General features: G+C 38.1%; 1 protein-coding gene and 2 long non-coding RNA genes across 4 annotated transcripts in view; 2 read left to right on the top strand and 1 right to left on the bottom strand.

Annotated features, from left to right (window-relative positions):
• LOC143264255 (uncharacterized) overlaps positions 1-11,726 on the top strand; it is a 111,555-nt gene extending 99,829 nt beyond the window's left edge. The window contains exon 3 of the long non-coding RNA XR_013037831.1: positions 11,110-11,726. This is a non-coding gene — a long non-coding RNA (uncharacterized LOC143264255). The remainder of the gene's footprint in view (positions 1-11,109) is intronic.
• The window catches only part of LOC100883779 (uncharacterized), a 208,539-nt gene that overhangs the window by 42,964 nt on the left and 149,997 nt on the right, over positions 1-15,578 (top strand). The window contains exon 2 of one of the 2 annotated variants that reach the window (XM_076530568.1): positions 15,397-15,533. The gene's annotated coding sequence lies outside the window, so the exon portion shown is untranslated. Of the gene's footprint in view, positions 1-14,843; positions 15,534-15,578 lie in introns of those variants that run through there. The other variant, XM_003703930.3, reaches the window with a different exon arrangement.
• The window catches only part of LOC143264257 (uncharacterized), a 113,601-nt gene that overhangs the window by 97,775 nt on the left and 248 nt on the right, over positions 1-15,578 (bottom strand). The gene's annotated exons all lie outside the window — the stretch shown is intronic.

Below are 15,578 nucleotides of genomic sequence, written 5' to 3'. Positions count from 1 at the left end.
GGGCGCTTGGAAGTATAACGCGTGGAGATAGGGAGCGTGGAGGTATAACGCGTGAAGATAGGGCGCGTGGAAGTATAACGCGTGGAGATAGAGCGCGTGGAGGTATAGCGCTTGAAGATAGGGCGCTTGGAAGTATAACGCGTGGAGGTATAACGCGTGAAGATAGGGCGCGTGGAAGTATAACGCGTGGAGATACAGCGCGTGGAGATATAGCGCTTGAAGATAGAGCGCTTGGAAGTATAACGCGTGGAGATAGGGAGCGTGGAGGTGTAATGCGTGAAGATAAAACGCGTGGAAATATAGCGCGTGAAAATAGAGCGCATAGAGACATATTGCGTGACGATATACATAATATGTTACAGTTACATGAGTGATAGTATAACCTGTATTAATATAACGCAACAAAATCTAACGTGTGGAAATCTAATTAAGAAAATCCTAATGCACAGAAATCTAATATGTATTGCCACAACACATAAATATCTAACATGTCAACGTCTAACGCGTAAAAATCTACCGCGCAGAAATCTAGTTATATGAATACTTAACGCGTAAAAATGTAACGACACGTGGCAATAAAACGCACGATGACATCACAATTCACTCGACTTCATTCCAGAATCTGACGAATCAATCCACGAAAGCACTAGTCAAGTACATACTTCACTTCGCTGTTAAATACCGATAGCAACCATGAAAATTTTCGCGAGAAAAACCACGTGCAATTTTCCTCGACGATACAATGTTACGAAACGCCTGGTATCAGTACACGGTGACATTTCGAGAAGTTCAAGAGCGGGAAATATAAAAAGAAGAATGGCTTCTCGGCTTGAGAAATATCAGGCGTTAGGTGTAAATCTATTATGCTAATCACTTCTCTGACGAGTGGGATGGAAACGATTGCAAGAATTCTGCTTTTGCAACATCGTGCCCGTGAAGATGTGGAAACTCTTGTACTCCCTTCTCGAATACCATTCGTGTTCCAACATGTACCTCGATGACCACCTGACCCCTGGAGGACCTACGATTATTAATGAGCCCGTCAAGAGATACCTTGCTCGAGGATTTCAACGTTTTCGGATAGATTTTCTTTGCGCAATTTTTTCCTGTATCTCCAGCTTGATTGATACGACAAGTTTAATATAATCGAATCATTAGAAAGCGTTTCATTTCGAAACATTTTGAGAGACCTCTGAATCTGTAATCTTCAGTTAGGGATCTTGTATAATCTTTAATTACGAGATGAACAAATATTAACAAGATAGGATCACGAAGTAGTGTAATCAATGCATAAATTATTATCGAAGAAACTAAAAGTCGGAAGATTTATGAAGACGTATTTCGTAAAATGAATTCGCGTGTGAAACATCGGCGAACGTCGGAAAATGAGACGATTAATGGGGGAACACGGAAACGGAACGAACACGGGAACATGGATCGTTCGGCGCGTTCGAAGGCGAGAAATTACGAAGCTGAAGGGAATATTAATGAGAAGGAAATACCGTTTCTCGATGTGTAATTAGCAACGTAAAGCTGGCGAAGTGGGAAAACGTAGAAAAAATGTTCGTTTCTTGCATACATTATTGGTTGATTTATCGCAACCTTATTTAGAACAATCGTTTGTAGCTACGATACGTAACGATAATTGCGTGGTAATTGTGAGACGTGATATCAAGAGGACTTCCCCGCTCGAATTTCACAAATTTATTTGACGAACACGAAACGTTTCATACTTTTAATCCGAACAATTTTTAATAAAAATAACTCATAATAAACAAGCAAACTTTAAACAGTAATTAGAATTTTTACAAGTACTTTACTGTACTTGTAAAAAAATTTACTGAATTAGTCCACTAAAAGCTCCTCGTGTGCAATTTCCGCATTCAAAATTAACAGAATATTTTTATCTTTAGTAAGTATGAGTAACAACGTGATTGTTACCGGTCCATTGTTGACATAATCCGCATTTTTACCATTACATAAACCTTTTTGCAGGACTATTTTCTTCGCTGTCCGTCTAGCGTTACATAAATCTATCAAGAATGATAGCTCGACTTCTTATTCTCGACTTTCTCGAGGACGAAAAACGCGCGAAAGAATGTTCGAACGAACGCACGACGTCGTGACGCTTTCATTGAAAGCTTTTTGCAGCGGAGTTGCACACGACTTGTAAGTTTGTAAGATTTTACTCGCTAAATTGTGTTTCCTATATTGCCAGTAGGCAGTTTAACTGACTATCGTTATATGGTCGATGTATGCGAATAAGATGTATATGTATACATATGTGAACAATATGTATATGTGAATAATATGTATATGTGAATAATATGTATATGTGAACAATATGCATATGCGAACAATATGTATACATATGTATATGTTGATATTCATAGGCGAGATAAACACGAGCATACTTAATACAAAACACTAAAAAAGATGTACAAAATATCAACAGAAATTAACACGAGATAGCGGCCATGTCTTTCATGCAAAGTATTACAGCAGATTTTTGCACCCAACTGCAAAGAAAAGGATCAATTTCTATGCTTTTTGAGCATTTACATAAGCGGGACATTTTCCTGATTTCACATTATGCATAAATCGTTTACCAAAAAGTAGTGTCGTGCCGCTTCGATAACATCGTTCGATTTCCTTGGGACGTTTCGTAACAAAACGAAACCGGAACGTTGGTACGGTAAACAAAATACCGACAGAAAACGTCCACTCGTGAGACGATTCGACGTTGATTGGTTCAATTACTTGGTGAAAGAAGCCTTTTTACTTTTTATTATCCAATCTCTCGTGGGGCGGATAATTCGAATATCTCAACAATTAACGTTGACCTCGAGCACATATTGTCGCGACGAATTTTCAATCTCGAAGATTGAAAGGATCAAGAATTTCAAAGTTCAAGAAGCTCTATTCGAGCTCCTCCAGATTGACCCTATCTTACCAGATAACCATTTAGGTTAGCTTCTTTCTTATTAGATAAATCTTATCATCTGGAACACGTGTATACGTCTCTGGTACCCACACGCGTGGCATTATCAGAAAAGGGCTCACGAATCACTTCGTTCTGAAAAAGTTAGATCGTTGCGAGAAAGAGAAAAGTTATAAAATTGCGATCGTACGATTCATCGATCGAGAATGGACATAAATTTTCCTGGAGTCCTTCGCGAACGGTGTCCGAGTTTCCATGGACGAAGGTCTTCGGTTCACCCATTTCTGTAAGCGTATCGTCCTCTGACGCAACGACGATCATAAAATTTCCAGCCGGATCGTACGCGTGCACGCGCGATCCGCCTCGCTTCGGCCACGGTCATCGCGAGACCTTACGCGAGCTGGCTTCGGCGTATGTGTGCATGCTGGATCGTTAATGTCCATTGTTCTCGATCGCTAACTTTTACGACTTCTTTTCGACAGATTCCACCCGTGCAACTCGTTGAATTCTCGGTGTACACCATATCTTTATTGTAAATATATTCATTTCATATGTGTTATTGAGATATATTCATTTTTAGTATGTTATTCAGATATATACATTTCAAGATATGTTCATATATTATTTATTCGTTTAAAAATACATTTATTCTGACATATACATATGTATATCTGTTCATTTTAAAATACATGTGTTATAAGATACAGGGCGTCTCACAACTAGTGTACTGAAGCTGTCGCTCTCGCGTCTGCGCATGCGTGATCCTCGCGCTCTGATTGGTTCGTGTTTTTCCTTAATAATTCAAAAACGAAGCTTCGTACCCCATTTTTGTAAAGGGAAATCTTATTCAGAATTACGTCAGCTACCATCCATTTCAGGGACCTATACTAGTTGTTAGACATCCTGTATACTGCATATTCAGACATGTACATTCATTACACTTCTCTACATACAGATTTAATATCTTCTCAGAATGTTACTCTTAAAATAATATAAATAATCAAATCCATTACTACATCTATGTTAACATTATCTCAAAACAAATTAATTGATTAACATTAAAATATCACAGAATCAAATTTATGAACAAATATTTGACCTATTATACCGATATTAATTCTTCCATCCCTCCGCCATATTTATACAACAAATTACGAAATCCAATTAACTTTACTATAGAATCCAATGACATTGAACGATGTTACGTCCAAAAAAGAGTTCTATTTAACATTGTAAAAACATGAGAAGTAATATGCGGAAAAATGTTATATTCAAAACTGTATTCGTATCGAACGCGAATATGAATACCGTATGAATAATAACTACCATACGAGTAATGACTAAATTATACGACGGTACAATGTGCATACGTGTACATTTATCATTCCGAGGTATTAGTGGTAGTGAAATAACCTTTCGAACAATTTTTAAGAAGCAGAAATTTATCAGTACGTTTTGCGAGTTATTCTGTCGTTAAGGCTTATCATATTCTGTCGATGCAAATTTTTATGGACTGAGTACATTTTCAAACTACTTTAGATAGCTTTCGTCCGACCGCGACAACGTTGGAAATATGTAATAATTAAGGCTAATAGTTACGTTATTTGGACGTACGTTTGCATAAGAGTTCATTTAGATATTGTATCACTTATTTTATAGCAAAGTCAGCTGTAAAGTTATATCATTTTATGGAAAAGTTCATTTCTGGTGTAATATTTAGAAGTTTAGAATGTTGTATTAGTTCTCATATATTTTTCTTATTAGTATTAGTATACTTTTCATGAGCTAGCATTGCTTAGAAGCCATTTGAACTAAGCTTCTACAAGGTAGCAGCCTAGGCAGCTTGGAATATAGTTCTACTTCCAATTTTTTAACAGCAACGAAATATATTATATAGTAAAAAAATCAGATCAAGAAGTGGATGTCCACTAATTTGGAAGATTAATGAACTGGGTTATTATCAGAATAAAGCAGAAGAATACAATAGTTGAACACCTAGATCTCGACGATTCTGTTAGCACTATAATTTCATAAGAAATCTGGTCTTGATGAATAAAATACATTAGAAAAATTGCAGCTCCCATATTGCTACGCCAATGAACTACAAATAGACTGCTACATAGACTACTACATAAAGCAATCTCATGTAATATTTTGTTCATAGAAATCGAATGTGAAATGGCGATCGAAAATTATAAGTTGAAAAAGTGTTTGTACCGTTAACAATGTTTGTACGTGTCCGATAACGAGTAGAAACGAGTCGGTATTTGGCGGAAGTGTCGGATAGGAGGAAACTCGGCTTCCGCGGCAGGAAAAGAGTGTAGAGTACGGAAGCCGAGACCTTGAGTGCGTGCACCGACGATGGTACGTCCCTGTGCCGCAAACAGGAACACAACGATTATCCGGCAAATGAATGAAATCGAGTGAACCGGTTCACTCGCGTACGTACGCGGCTGCCTCCGCTCCGGTTCGCCGCGGATCCGCCTTAATCTAGATCCGACTTCTTCGTGAATGACCGTGACAGGCTTGTGCTTCTTAGACGAATTACGCGGAGAACATAACTGACTGTCGTACGATCATTAATCCAACCGGTCACGTGGACCCGACCGGGTTTTCTCGTTAATTGAACGCCACGCGTGCCGCTAAACTTGCTGTTTCATCGTTCGCAACCAGTATATCATCGAACGTCTTCTTTTACCTCTTACCACTATCTTGTGGACAAAAATTTGTTTTTCCTGCGTTAGATCAGAAGTAGAGATAAAATATTAAAATGAAGAAACAAATTTTTGTGCACTAATTCTTTACTGTGAAAATGTAGGACTTGAACTTTTGAAGGCTATTCAAAAGTTGAGGTTTGTCAGAGTTGAAGCGTGAGTGCGTCATATTCAAAGAGGGGTTGGTGAACCATAAATTTGGTGACATGCGGTGAACCATAAATTTTGTTGACTTTTAGAGAGATATTAAATTATAAACTTAACTCAATTGATTTCATCTAATTTGATAAGGTTTGGTCAAGAATAATTACATTCGCAAAGGTGACAGAAAATATATTTGAAGAGAAGTGAAGAATAAATGACTATCAACTGTATTTATATTTATTGAATATCATACTAATAATGTTTATTCGAAATGATTCTTTACAAGTGTTGCTAACAAACGTTCACTAGTGACAGGTTTAATAATTATAACATTGAACAGAATATTAATTATTTCTTCAATGTATACGAAGAATAGATCAATCATCGGTATACTTGCTCTACTATAACATAAATATGGAATATTTTTTCATTTTGTTCGAAAAATTATTTTCAGCACAAAATTTCCTAAACCACAATCAAATATCAGAATTTTCACCTTTCGAATTTCACGGACTTCTAAAATTATCGCCTCTGACATTGTTCGAACTTGAATCGGAATGTTTTCATTTTTTTCGAAAAAAAAAAATCATATCTCGAATAATGTTCCAGATACCATTTTATAGCGTTTCATGCGTGAAATTTGAGGGTTTTATTAAAAAATACCGCACGCGAGCTGAAGTTATAAAAGTTTATTGCCTGCGGCGTGCGTTCGTAAAAGAATTTGAAACTTCGCATACGCAATTTTCGATATAGTTCAGCGACATAAATGATCGGAATTACGAAACGGAATAACTTTTATTGTTCCGAAAATTGTGACGCAAGAAAACTGCGTGCAAGGAAATCAGTTACGTTGTTCAATTAGGATGTAATAAATCAGTCTGAAAGTGCAGATGTTGCTTTATTAAATCTGCAATTTCCTGATAAGGCATGCACTTGTAATAACTGCGTTGCAATGATGGTATTATGAAGTTGCAATTTTTATAATGACGTCTTCAGAAGTTGAAGTATTCTAACAATAGAAGACAATTTCGAAGTCATTTCCTAGTTCAGGTAACATTGTTGAAAATGGGAGAAGAAAGTTCAGAGTCTAATAAAATTTAAGAGTCGTAAATTGAAAATATTCGATAGGTAATTTGAAGGAGGATGACGTGTAAACATTTCGATTAACTCGAATATAGATTAACCAAGGGAATTGAATAATAGAGTACCGAATAATTAGCTTGTCACGAGAGGATGAGATCACGATTCGTTCGACGTTAAAGAGTAACGTCGTGACGACGTTAAGCGGAAGAGCTGCTACTAAACTGCGCTTTTATTTACCCTGAGCACGAGTTATCAATCAATTTTCTCCTAGCGAAACGCGTCACGCTCTAACGAGATGCAAAATCGATGACATAAACATCTTTCCTTCTGAATTCCACGAATTGCGTATCTATGCGTCAATTCTATAATATGAAAAATAGTAATATGTACGCTGTGTTTATGAATATATAAACATTACACGTTTTTTCAATAAGAAATAGGCTCAGCAAAAAATGGAAGGAATAATCAAGTTAACTGCGTAAATATTACAGTTACAGAACGCAGGTTTGTAAAAATACAATGACGAGTATGACCTAATTGAAAATCGGTGTCAAAGATCGGATACGGAAAAAACGTCGATCGAATTCGATTTCTTAGATCGATACGAGTTTTTGATACGAGTCGATCGATCATCGACGGATCGAATGTTGCTATGTGATTTACGTGGAACTGCTTCAAATACGAAATCGATCGAGCCATATCGTATTAATAAAATATTGTGATATTGATAAACATTCATCGCTGAAACATTCGTTGTTTCTTCTGCTGAAATAGCAACATGATAAAAGCTGTAGTATTCTGTGTTTAGATACATAATTTTCTTAAAACAAACGCTTCTTGTATGTTTATTTTTAACACTGTAAGTAACACTGTAGATTGGTAACAAAAATGTGCGGCTAGAAAATGTAAACGTAACAATGGTACGATTTAATCTTATCAAGTTAAAATTGTGAAACGCGCAAAAATTCCATCGAAACAACGAATCCGAATCGTTATCGGTTAGCGACAAGAGAAATTCGCCAAATACCTATTTCTTCGCATCACGCTCTTCTTTCAGGTAGTTCAACGATAGCTGGATAGTCGGAACGGTACAAAAGAGACTAGGGATTTTTACGCGAATTTTACGCAATCGCGTTCGCTCGAGTTGGTACCGGTTCCGCGCAAATATTTGACTTTGCGCGATCGAGAAACATTTCTCGCTTCGAATTTTCGCAAATGTATTTTTATCTCGCCTCACGTTTCCGCGTGCTCGGGGAACAACGGAGGATTTTTGCGTCGAATCGTTCGAGAAAGACTAGCGATATCTCGAAATATGTACTTTGTCTTCGAACAGCTCGATATCGATGGCCTCGATTCGCCACGTGACAGATGACCATTAGGAACCATCCAGAACTTCCTTTTTGGTTCTCAACAATTTTCTCATAAGTGATATTTCGAAGATTAAACAATTTCTTAATTTTTATATTGTCAGATTTCTAAAATTGAATTTCTTGAATTCTAAAATTGAAGTTTAAAATTTCACACATTTGTAAATTTCAAGTTTTCATGTCCTTAACTTTCAACTTCTTTTAACTTCCACAAATCCCTAAACCTTAAAACTCTCCGAATTCTTAAGTCTCCAAATTGTCAAATTCACTGCACTTATCATGCATGTCACTGTTGACAGTCGTGCATGCACTCGATCTTCCCATGCCCGTTGCACCACGCAGCGGCAATAAAGTGAAAAGAAAACGGTACCGTTCTCGAATCGTCACAATTTGCGAAACACTATTTACGGTGAGTCGAATAAACAAAAGTGAAGTACCGTGTTACGTAAAATACTGACAGCAGGCAAACAAATACCAAATACACGTGTTCCGAGCCGATTGGCCGTGACCACGAAGCACGAAGCACGTGGAAAAGTAGAAACTCGTTACGAGGCGACTTCGGCAAAGGACAAACGCGATTACCGGTTCGTTTATCGCCGACCGTTAATCAAACCACGGTTTATCAACGATTTCGGCCCACTCGTGTAAATCCCTGGTCCTACGATCAATCAATTTCTTGGTAAAAGTAATCGTTTATTGTCTCGTCTAAAAACAAAATGATTCACGCGGTACTTAATCCTCGAGAAATTTCGTTTCTTAATTAACAGAGTTGCTTGTTTTATGCGTGATCGCGCGACGAACGGAAACAAAGAATTTAGCGATTAATTAAGCCCGACGTGTTCAAGGTGAAAATAACCATTGCAACCGGCAACGAATTGTTTCCGTTTCTTCTGCGCTCTCGACGCTACATCAAGGAAACGAATTTTTCCATTTCCGACTAACGTTTGCTTATAATTAGCAACTAGCGGATGTAGAGGGAAAACGATTATTATAGGTTAATTATGAAATTGGTGCCAGTTTGGAGATGTAGGTATTTAGAGATTTAGGGATGATGATTTGGAAGTTTGAAGATTTGGAAGCTTGAAAATTGAAAAATTAGAAAATTGGAGAACTTGGAGGCATCAAGACATAAGCTGATTTTAAACATTCAGAAATTTAAGAATTAAAAAATTCCGAAAATGTAGAAACTTGAGATCTAAAAATCAGTTGATCGCCTAAATACTTCAAATAAAAAAATTTCAGAATATAGTAAATCACTGATTCGACAATTGCACATGTCCAAAAATGAAGTCCATCGAGTATACAAAACCGATAGCGTTTATCTCTTTATCAGTACCGTACAAATTCGTTAATTATGTATGTACGGTATCGAAGCGTATCAAAAGATATGACTTTCATCAGAAGCTGACGAAAGTAAGATCTGTCCTACGTTTAAAAAAGGAGATATTCCTGAGGCGACAATAACGGCGTCGATCCTCGTTAATTTGTCGTCCGTCATATCTTAACGGCGTAACACCGGTTTCCTGCTCTCGGCACGTCTTATCGGATCATTGCATTCGTAGGCAGTACGTAAAAGTTCATACCGGTAATCCTTGGCATACTTAGCCGGGACTCGTGTACAGTGCTACGTGCTTGCTCTTAATCTCGGTCGAAAAACCTGCTCGAACAATATGCACGACACGTACACCCGTGTGTATTGTGTGTACTGTACCTGCTGCACGGCTCGTTTGTATTGTACGTTAAAGTTGCACGCCTATCCCCGCCATCGAGCCGTGCACATTCTTATTCCAGTGCTTCTCTCACGTTCCTGCTTCCTGCGCCAGAAAAATTGGCTAACCTGTTTACTGATGCAACAAAGGAAAGGAAAACCGAGAGCCGGGAACGTCGGAGCGTCCGGACCGTCGAGCTACTGGAAACCGGAAGGGAGGGGCCCGGGGGTAGCCAACGGGTATGGAAAGGTTAAAATATGATGCTATAAAAGACAGAACAGGCTTCTCGGTATATTTATGCGATAGCGACACGTGCTTAGAAATCGGAGCAATTTTGATGAGCGGCGAGTGCTTCGTCACCGCTTTTAAGTCTTTCTGAATTGCAATTTTATTTAGATAATCCGCTATAAATGGTGTCAGTGTATATTAATTAATATAATTGTTTTCTTTCATGGGGAATTCGACGTGTTTCGCATGAGGTCTTTTTTGAACAAGGTTCTCCCCGTCCCGTTTTATAGCCTCGAATTTCTGTTATAGCCCGTGTCAGATTTTTGCTCGTTTCTAGCTTCATATTGCATTTTGTATAGCTTTACGTTGCAGTGCAGTTGTGGAGCATTATATTGCATTTTGCGTTGTACAGTTCTATGTTGTATAATTGTACGTTCCATGTATTGTATGTTTTTATATCTCCACGCGTTATCGTTACGCACTGCATTGCTTCACGTTGTATAATCTCGCGTTGCATTGCTACGTTGTATAACCTTGAACGTTACCACGTGCGTCGCTATCGCGTTGTATAACCTCCCGTTGCATTACTGCCCGTTCTACGCGTTACAAATGCTACATGTATGGCGACAGTTGTCAACACAGTATCGACACCTTATTGATATCGTGTATCAATAATTTCATTAACACGTTTGCTACCGAGGTTCAATCGATCCTAACTTTCTTATAAAAATAACATGTGAGAAGGAAATATGATGAACTACAAATTGATTCATTTCTAAAATTGTCAGAAATGATGATTGTTTCAGAATCTGTTTTGAAATATACAAATAATTATCATATGGTAATCGAAGATGTATAGCTAGTAAAAAGTTAACGTTAATGATAGTAACTGAAATAAAATATTTTACTTATTTCTATCCAAGCTCGGAAAAGAGGAATAAAACGGAAGGTGTGCAAACGAGGGGAAGGAATAAAACAACGGTAGCGTGTCGAGAAGAATTGATAAAGGAAAAGGCCGTAAGTGGAAAAAAAGAAACGCGATCGATATCGTCGGGAAGGAAACCGAATTGAATGGAGCGCGGACAGAAGGGTTGGGAAAAGCGAGGAGCAAAGTTTTCAACGGACGACGACGAACCGTTGGGTAAGAAAAGGTATATAAGACAGGAGATACCACGAATAGTTAAACGATCTAGAAGCGAGTTGACGGACACTGCGACTCCGTACTTTATTTACCGCTTTTCACGGGACCTTTCAAAGGCACGCGTGAAAGAAGTCGAAGGGAGGAAGGGTGTATGCGTTCTTACACACGTGTTGATATTTTCTTCCTGTTGAACTTTCCATATACTTGATCCCTGCAACACCGAGTGTGCGCCCGTGCGTGTGCCCTTTTGTACGCGTGACACATTTTATTTGATACTTTGAATGGCATGTGTTACATCGGGGGACGTTAAAAAGACACACGGTGACCGTGTAATTCGATAAAAATACACCTGACGAGGGAGAACGGCGTTTAAAAGCGGAGGGTGTAGACTTTTTTTTTACAATAAATTACTTACTCTATTCTCCTAGTAAATTACTTATTTTTATTATTAAATTACTTACTTTTCTGATAAATCATTATCATTCTTTTTCACGGTGAATATCAATACATTTCGTGCAATGTTATTAATAATTTCATTAAATATTTTATTAATGTAACGCTATTATAACTGCAGAAGCTTAGCACAAGTAATTTTTCATTTTATACTACAAGATCGTGCTCTCGCAAATGTTTTCCGCGCCATCTTGCGAATCACATTGCCAGCACGCAACTGACGCTTTCTTTTTTCGTTTCTATTCTACGCAACTTCGACGTATTTATTATAAGTTTATATAATCACTTTTTGCGGAACGCTCTTTACCGCGTTGCGCAACATGTTTTTATTTCGACGATATTCCCCCTGTCAGGATCGCCAAATTTGTCAAGATTAATCTCGAAAGGTTAAGCCGAGGACTCGCTTATAAGGAAACCACCCTTTCGTGTTTTAAAAAATTGTCCGAAGAGAAAATCGTTTATGAGATGCCAAGTACAATTTATATTTGTTTTCATAAGCTGATTTCAAAAATGAAATTCTTTGTTCATTATGGAGTTTATATAAATTAAGCCATTAATATCTGATACAAAGTCTCATTTAATATGTTTTATAATGAAGGTCCAGAGGATCTCATAGATTTGTACAATTTATTTTCGACGAAGTCATTCATACCTTTCGTTCATATATTTATAGTACAAGTGTATTGAGAAAAATACAGACATAACAGGTGGATTTGCAGAATCGCAAAAAGCAAATTAATTATTCCACAACGAAGCTGTTGAACATATTCGAATCGAAATTGAGAATGCGAGTGCGAATAATTAATGAGGGAAATAACGATACGGTATTGAGCGTTCGTACAAAAACAAACGATCGGAAATAAAACATAGCGTTCGAGGATTGACGTCGAATGAAAGTTTGATCGAATAATTTCAGCCGGCGAATCGATCGCGTCAAATACGACAGAGCGATTTGCAAGCGTTCCCGCCGTAATTGAAACTCCTTCCCTTTCGTTACGGACATAAAAAAACATGAACTGCTCCCCGACGCGATCACGATTATGCCTGTTGGGTCTTACCTCATCGCGGAAGTCACGATACGAATCTACCTTACGATTTGTCGCGATCGTCTTTAGATAGCGGACTTCCTGCGCGTTTGGCTGCTAGCTCGTCTAAGTGAATCAAGGTTACCCGATCGAGACGCGATTAACGTTTACTGGCACACACGAAACGTGCAACACGACACGGTATAATTGTGTTCATTCGGAATACGATAGTTACAGTTTTCGATTAAATACGGTAATCGATCGATCAACTTCGAAGGGACGCGATTCGATCAGATAGAAGTGCCGTAAAGTGACATTTATGCAATATCAATTTGGAACTCCGAGTTTAACGAAGATAACTAGACAAACTTGTCGCTAATAGCCGCGATACAAAATGGCTGATTGCCAGTTACAGGAAACGATAATCATTTTGGAAACGCGTAGCGTCCGACACAATTTGCTCGCATAAAAGCACCACCAAACGGTATTTATAGTGTATTAATTCGTAGCTCGAAGTTTTATGAAAGTCACTATATAAACCTTTCATCAATGGCCTAATGCTAAATGGCGGGTTGCCAGTTGCAGTAAACAATGACCAGTTTGGAAACAGGCGACACAATTTCATAACATAAAAATATCACAAAGTGGTGTCTATGTTGCATCTATGTAGGTCTTGAATTCTACAGAAAGCTGTCTGAAGCTTTTGATAATAGTCTGATTGTTTACATCGAATAATTTCGAATCATGTAACATCTTACAAAATTTTGTAACAGAGAAGTATAGAAGCTTACGATCAATTTGTAAGTTGAATACTGAAAACGATTACATAAACGTTTCCCCAGTATTGATACAACTTAGCTTTCCTGTGAATACAACTAATCAACTGATTTATAGCTAATTGTTAGCACTGTTTATTAGCGAATATCCAATGTACATTATCTATAAAAAAATTGGAATTTTCTATATGTTCAGAGTCTACGGTTTTTCTGTTGTATATTTTTTTTTGTGAAATACTCTGTACGGAAAAATACAAGGTACCCGTTCTTTTCCTTTGTAAGCCGCTTCAAACATCTTTCTTAAACAATGGTATTCATAAACCTGATAGAATTGTATTATTCAATAATAATTACTTTGAGTACTTTATCCCCAATGTATTAAATAGACAGTAATATTTATATACTTACGATAAAAAGTCTGCAGAATTAACATAAGTCATTTAATTTATAGATTGGATCTCATAGATTACAGGATTTATTGCGCAGATCTTGATAATCGCAAGCGTCTGCAGTCTACTCGACATCGCTTAATCGTAATCTTTAACCATTAATTAGATTACTATCTCTGCTCTCCACGTTTCGAAACGCGTCATTCGATATGTAAGCTTAATAGTATGTCGTACTAGATACTGGCTATTTCTACTGTGGCGGCCGTGTTACGGCGTTGACCGCCACAGTAGAAATAGTCGTGCGTGGCAAGACACGCTATAATTGACTGTCACTTTATCCTTCATAATTATAACATTAAATAGTTTGTCGTAATACAAATAATGTACACAATTTCAACCGCATACATCATGTACATATGTATTCATATTTCATTAAATTCATATGAGAATAAACATCACGTAGTGTAAATTCAACGGATTATTTTAACTACAGTCGAAGATTTATGAATTGCACAAACAAAAAAGAGAACAAGCTGTATTTTCATCATCCTCGTGTATCACGTTGGAAGAGAGCATCGTCCAAATTCCTTTTTCTTTCCCGAGCAATTCCGGAGCTCGCGAGAGAAGTGGCTTCCGATAACTTCCCGTTATCAACGTCGTGGTCGGTGAAAAGCAAGAGCACAAGTGCTAGGAAAAAAAGTAATACATATATACGTGAAGTTGTTCGCGACACGTCGAGGTCTCGCGTCCTTGCCAGTTACCCCTACTATGGTAGTCGGAGTGGGATTTATCCCCCACCATGGTTGCATCTGTGACATCCCCCACTTTTCGACCATTTCCCCCGTAATGCGGCGCAATATGTAAGAGGCCGCACATGTTTCCCCGCGTTTCAGTCTCGCAGCGGCACTCGCGAGTGACGGTTCGTGTGAACTCGTGTGACGATAAACGTGGACTAACTAAAAAATAATAAAAAAAAAAACACGTTTGCTCACGGAACGAAGGACATTACAGGGACACGCGTGTTATACATAATATATATGTATACCTATATGTCGCTGTAACAAATATATATATACCGTGTTTGTGTGTGCGGTAACGCGTGCGCGCAAAGGACGAGTTTCTTTCGTTACGGTGCTTCGTTCGAGAACTGACACGACACACTGCGAACGTCGTTGCGACAAGCAGCAACGGGACAGAATCATATCTTACCTTCCCAACGTCCACGTCTTTCTTTTTTTACTTTTATACATACGTAACGCGTCGGCGAAACGGAGCCGCCATAACCTATTTTCGACGTAACGCGAGTCGGAGTGAGAATCGCATACTTAGCGCGAGTGACAGCTTGTTCTCGTTTTTTTTCTCGAGGAGTTACGACCCATAAAAGGACAAAGGTGTGATACAAGGAAATATTTGGTGCTCCTTGCAGGAAAGCTGAGTGTGGATAAACGTCGAGGATATTCCGAGGGTGTTACGGAACTTGTGATCTTCCACTGACGTCACTTGGTGCTTTCGTGCCTCAACGGAGGAACGAGAATAGTGTGTTAACTGGCCTGACAGAGACACGTGAGTATTTCAACTTCTCTATGACCATCTAGATCAGTCGCTTCC

Source organism: Megachile rotundata, chromosome 4, assembly GCF_050947335.1.
Source record: "Megachile rotundata isolate GNS110a chromosome 4, iyMegRotu1, whole genome shotgun sequence".
Classification (NCBI taxonomy): domain Eukaryota; kingdom Metazoa; phylum Arthropoda; class Insecta; order Hymenoptera; family Megachilidae; genus Megachile; species Megachile rotundata.
This window is presented reverse-complemented; position numbering and strand designations above follow the sequence as displayed.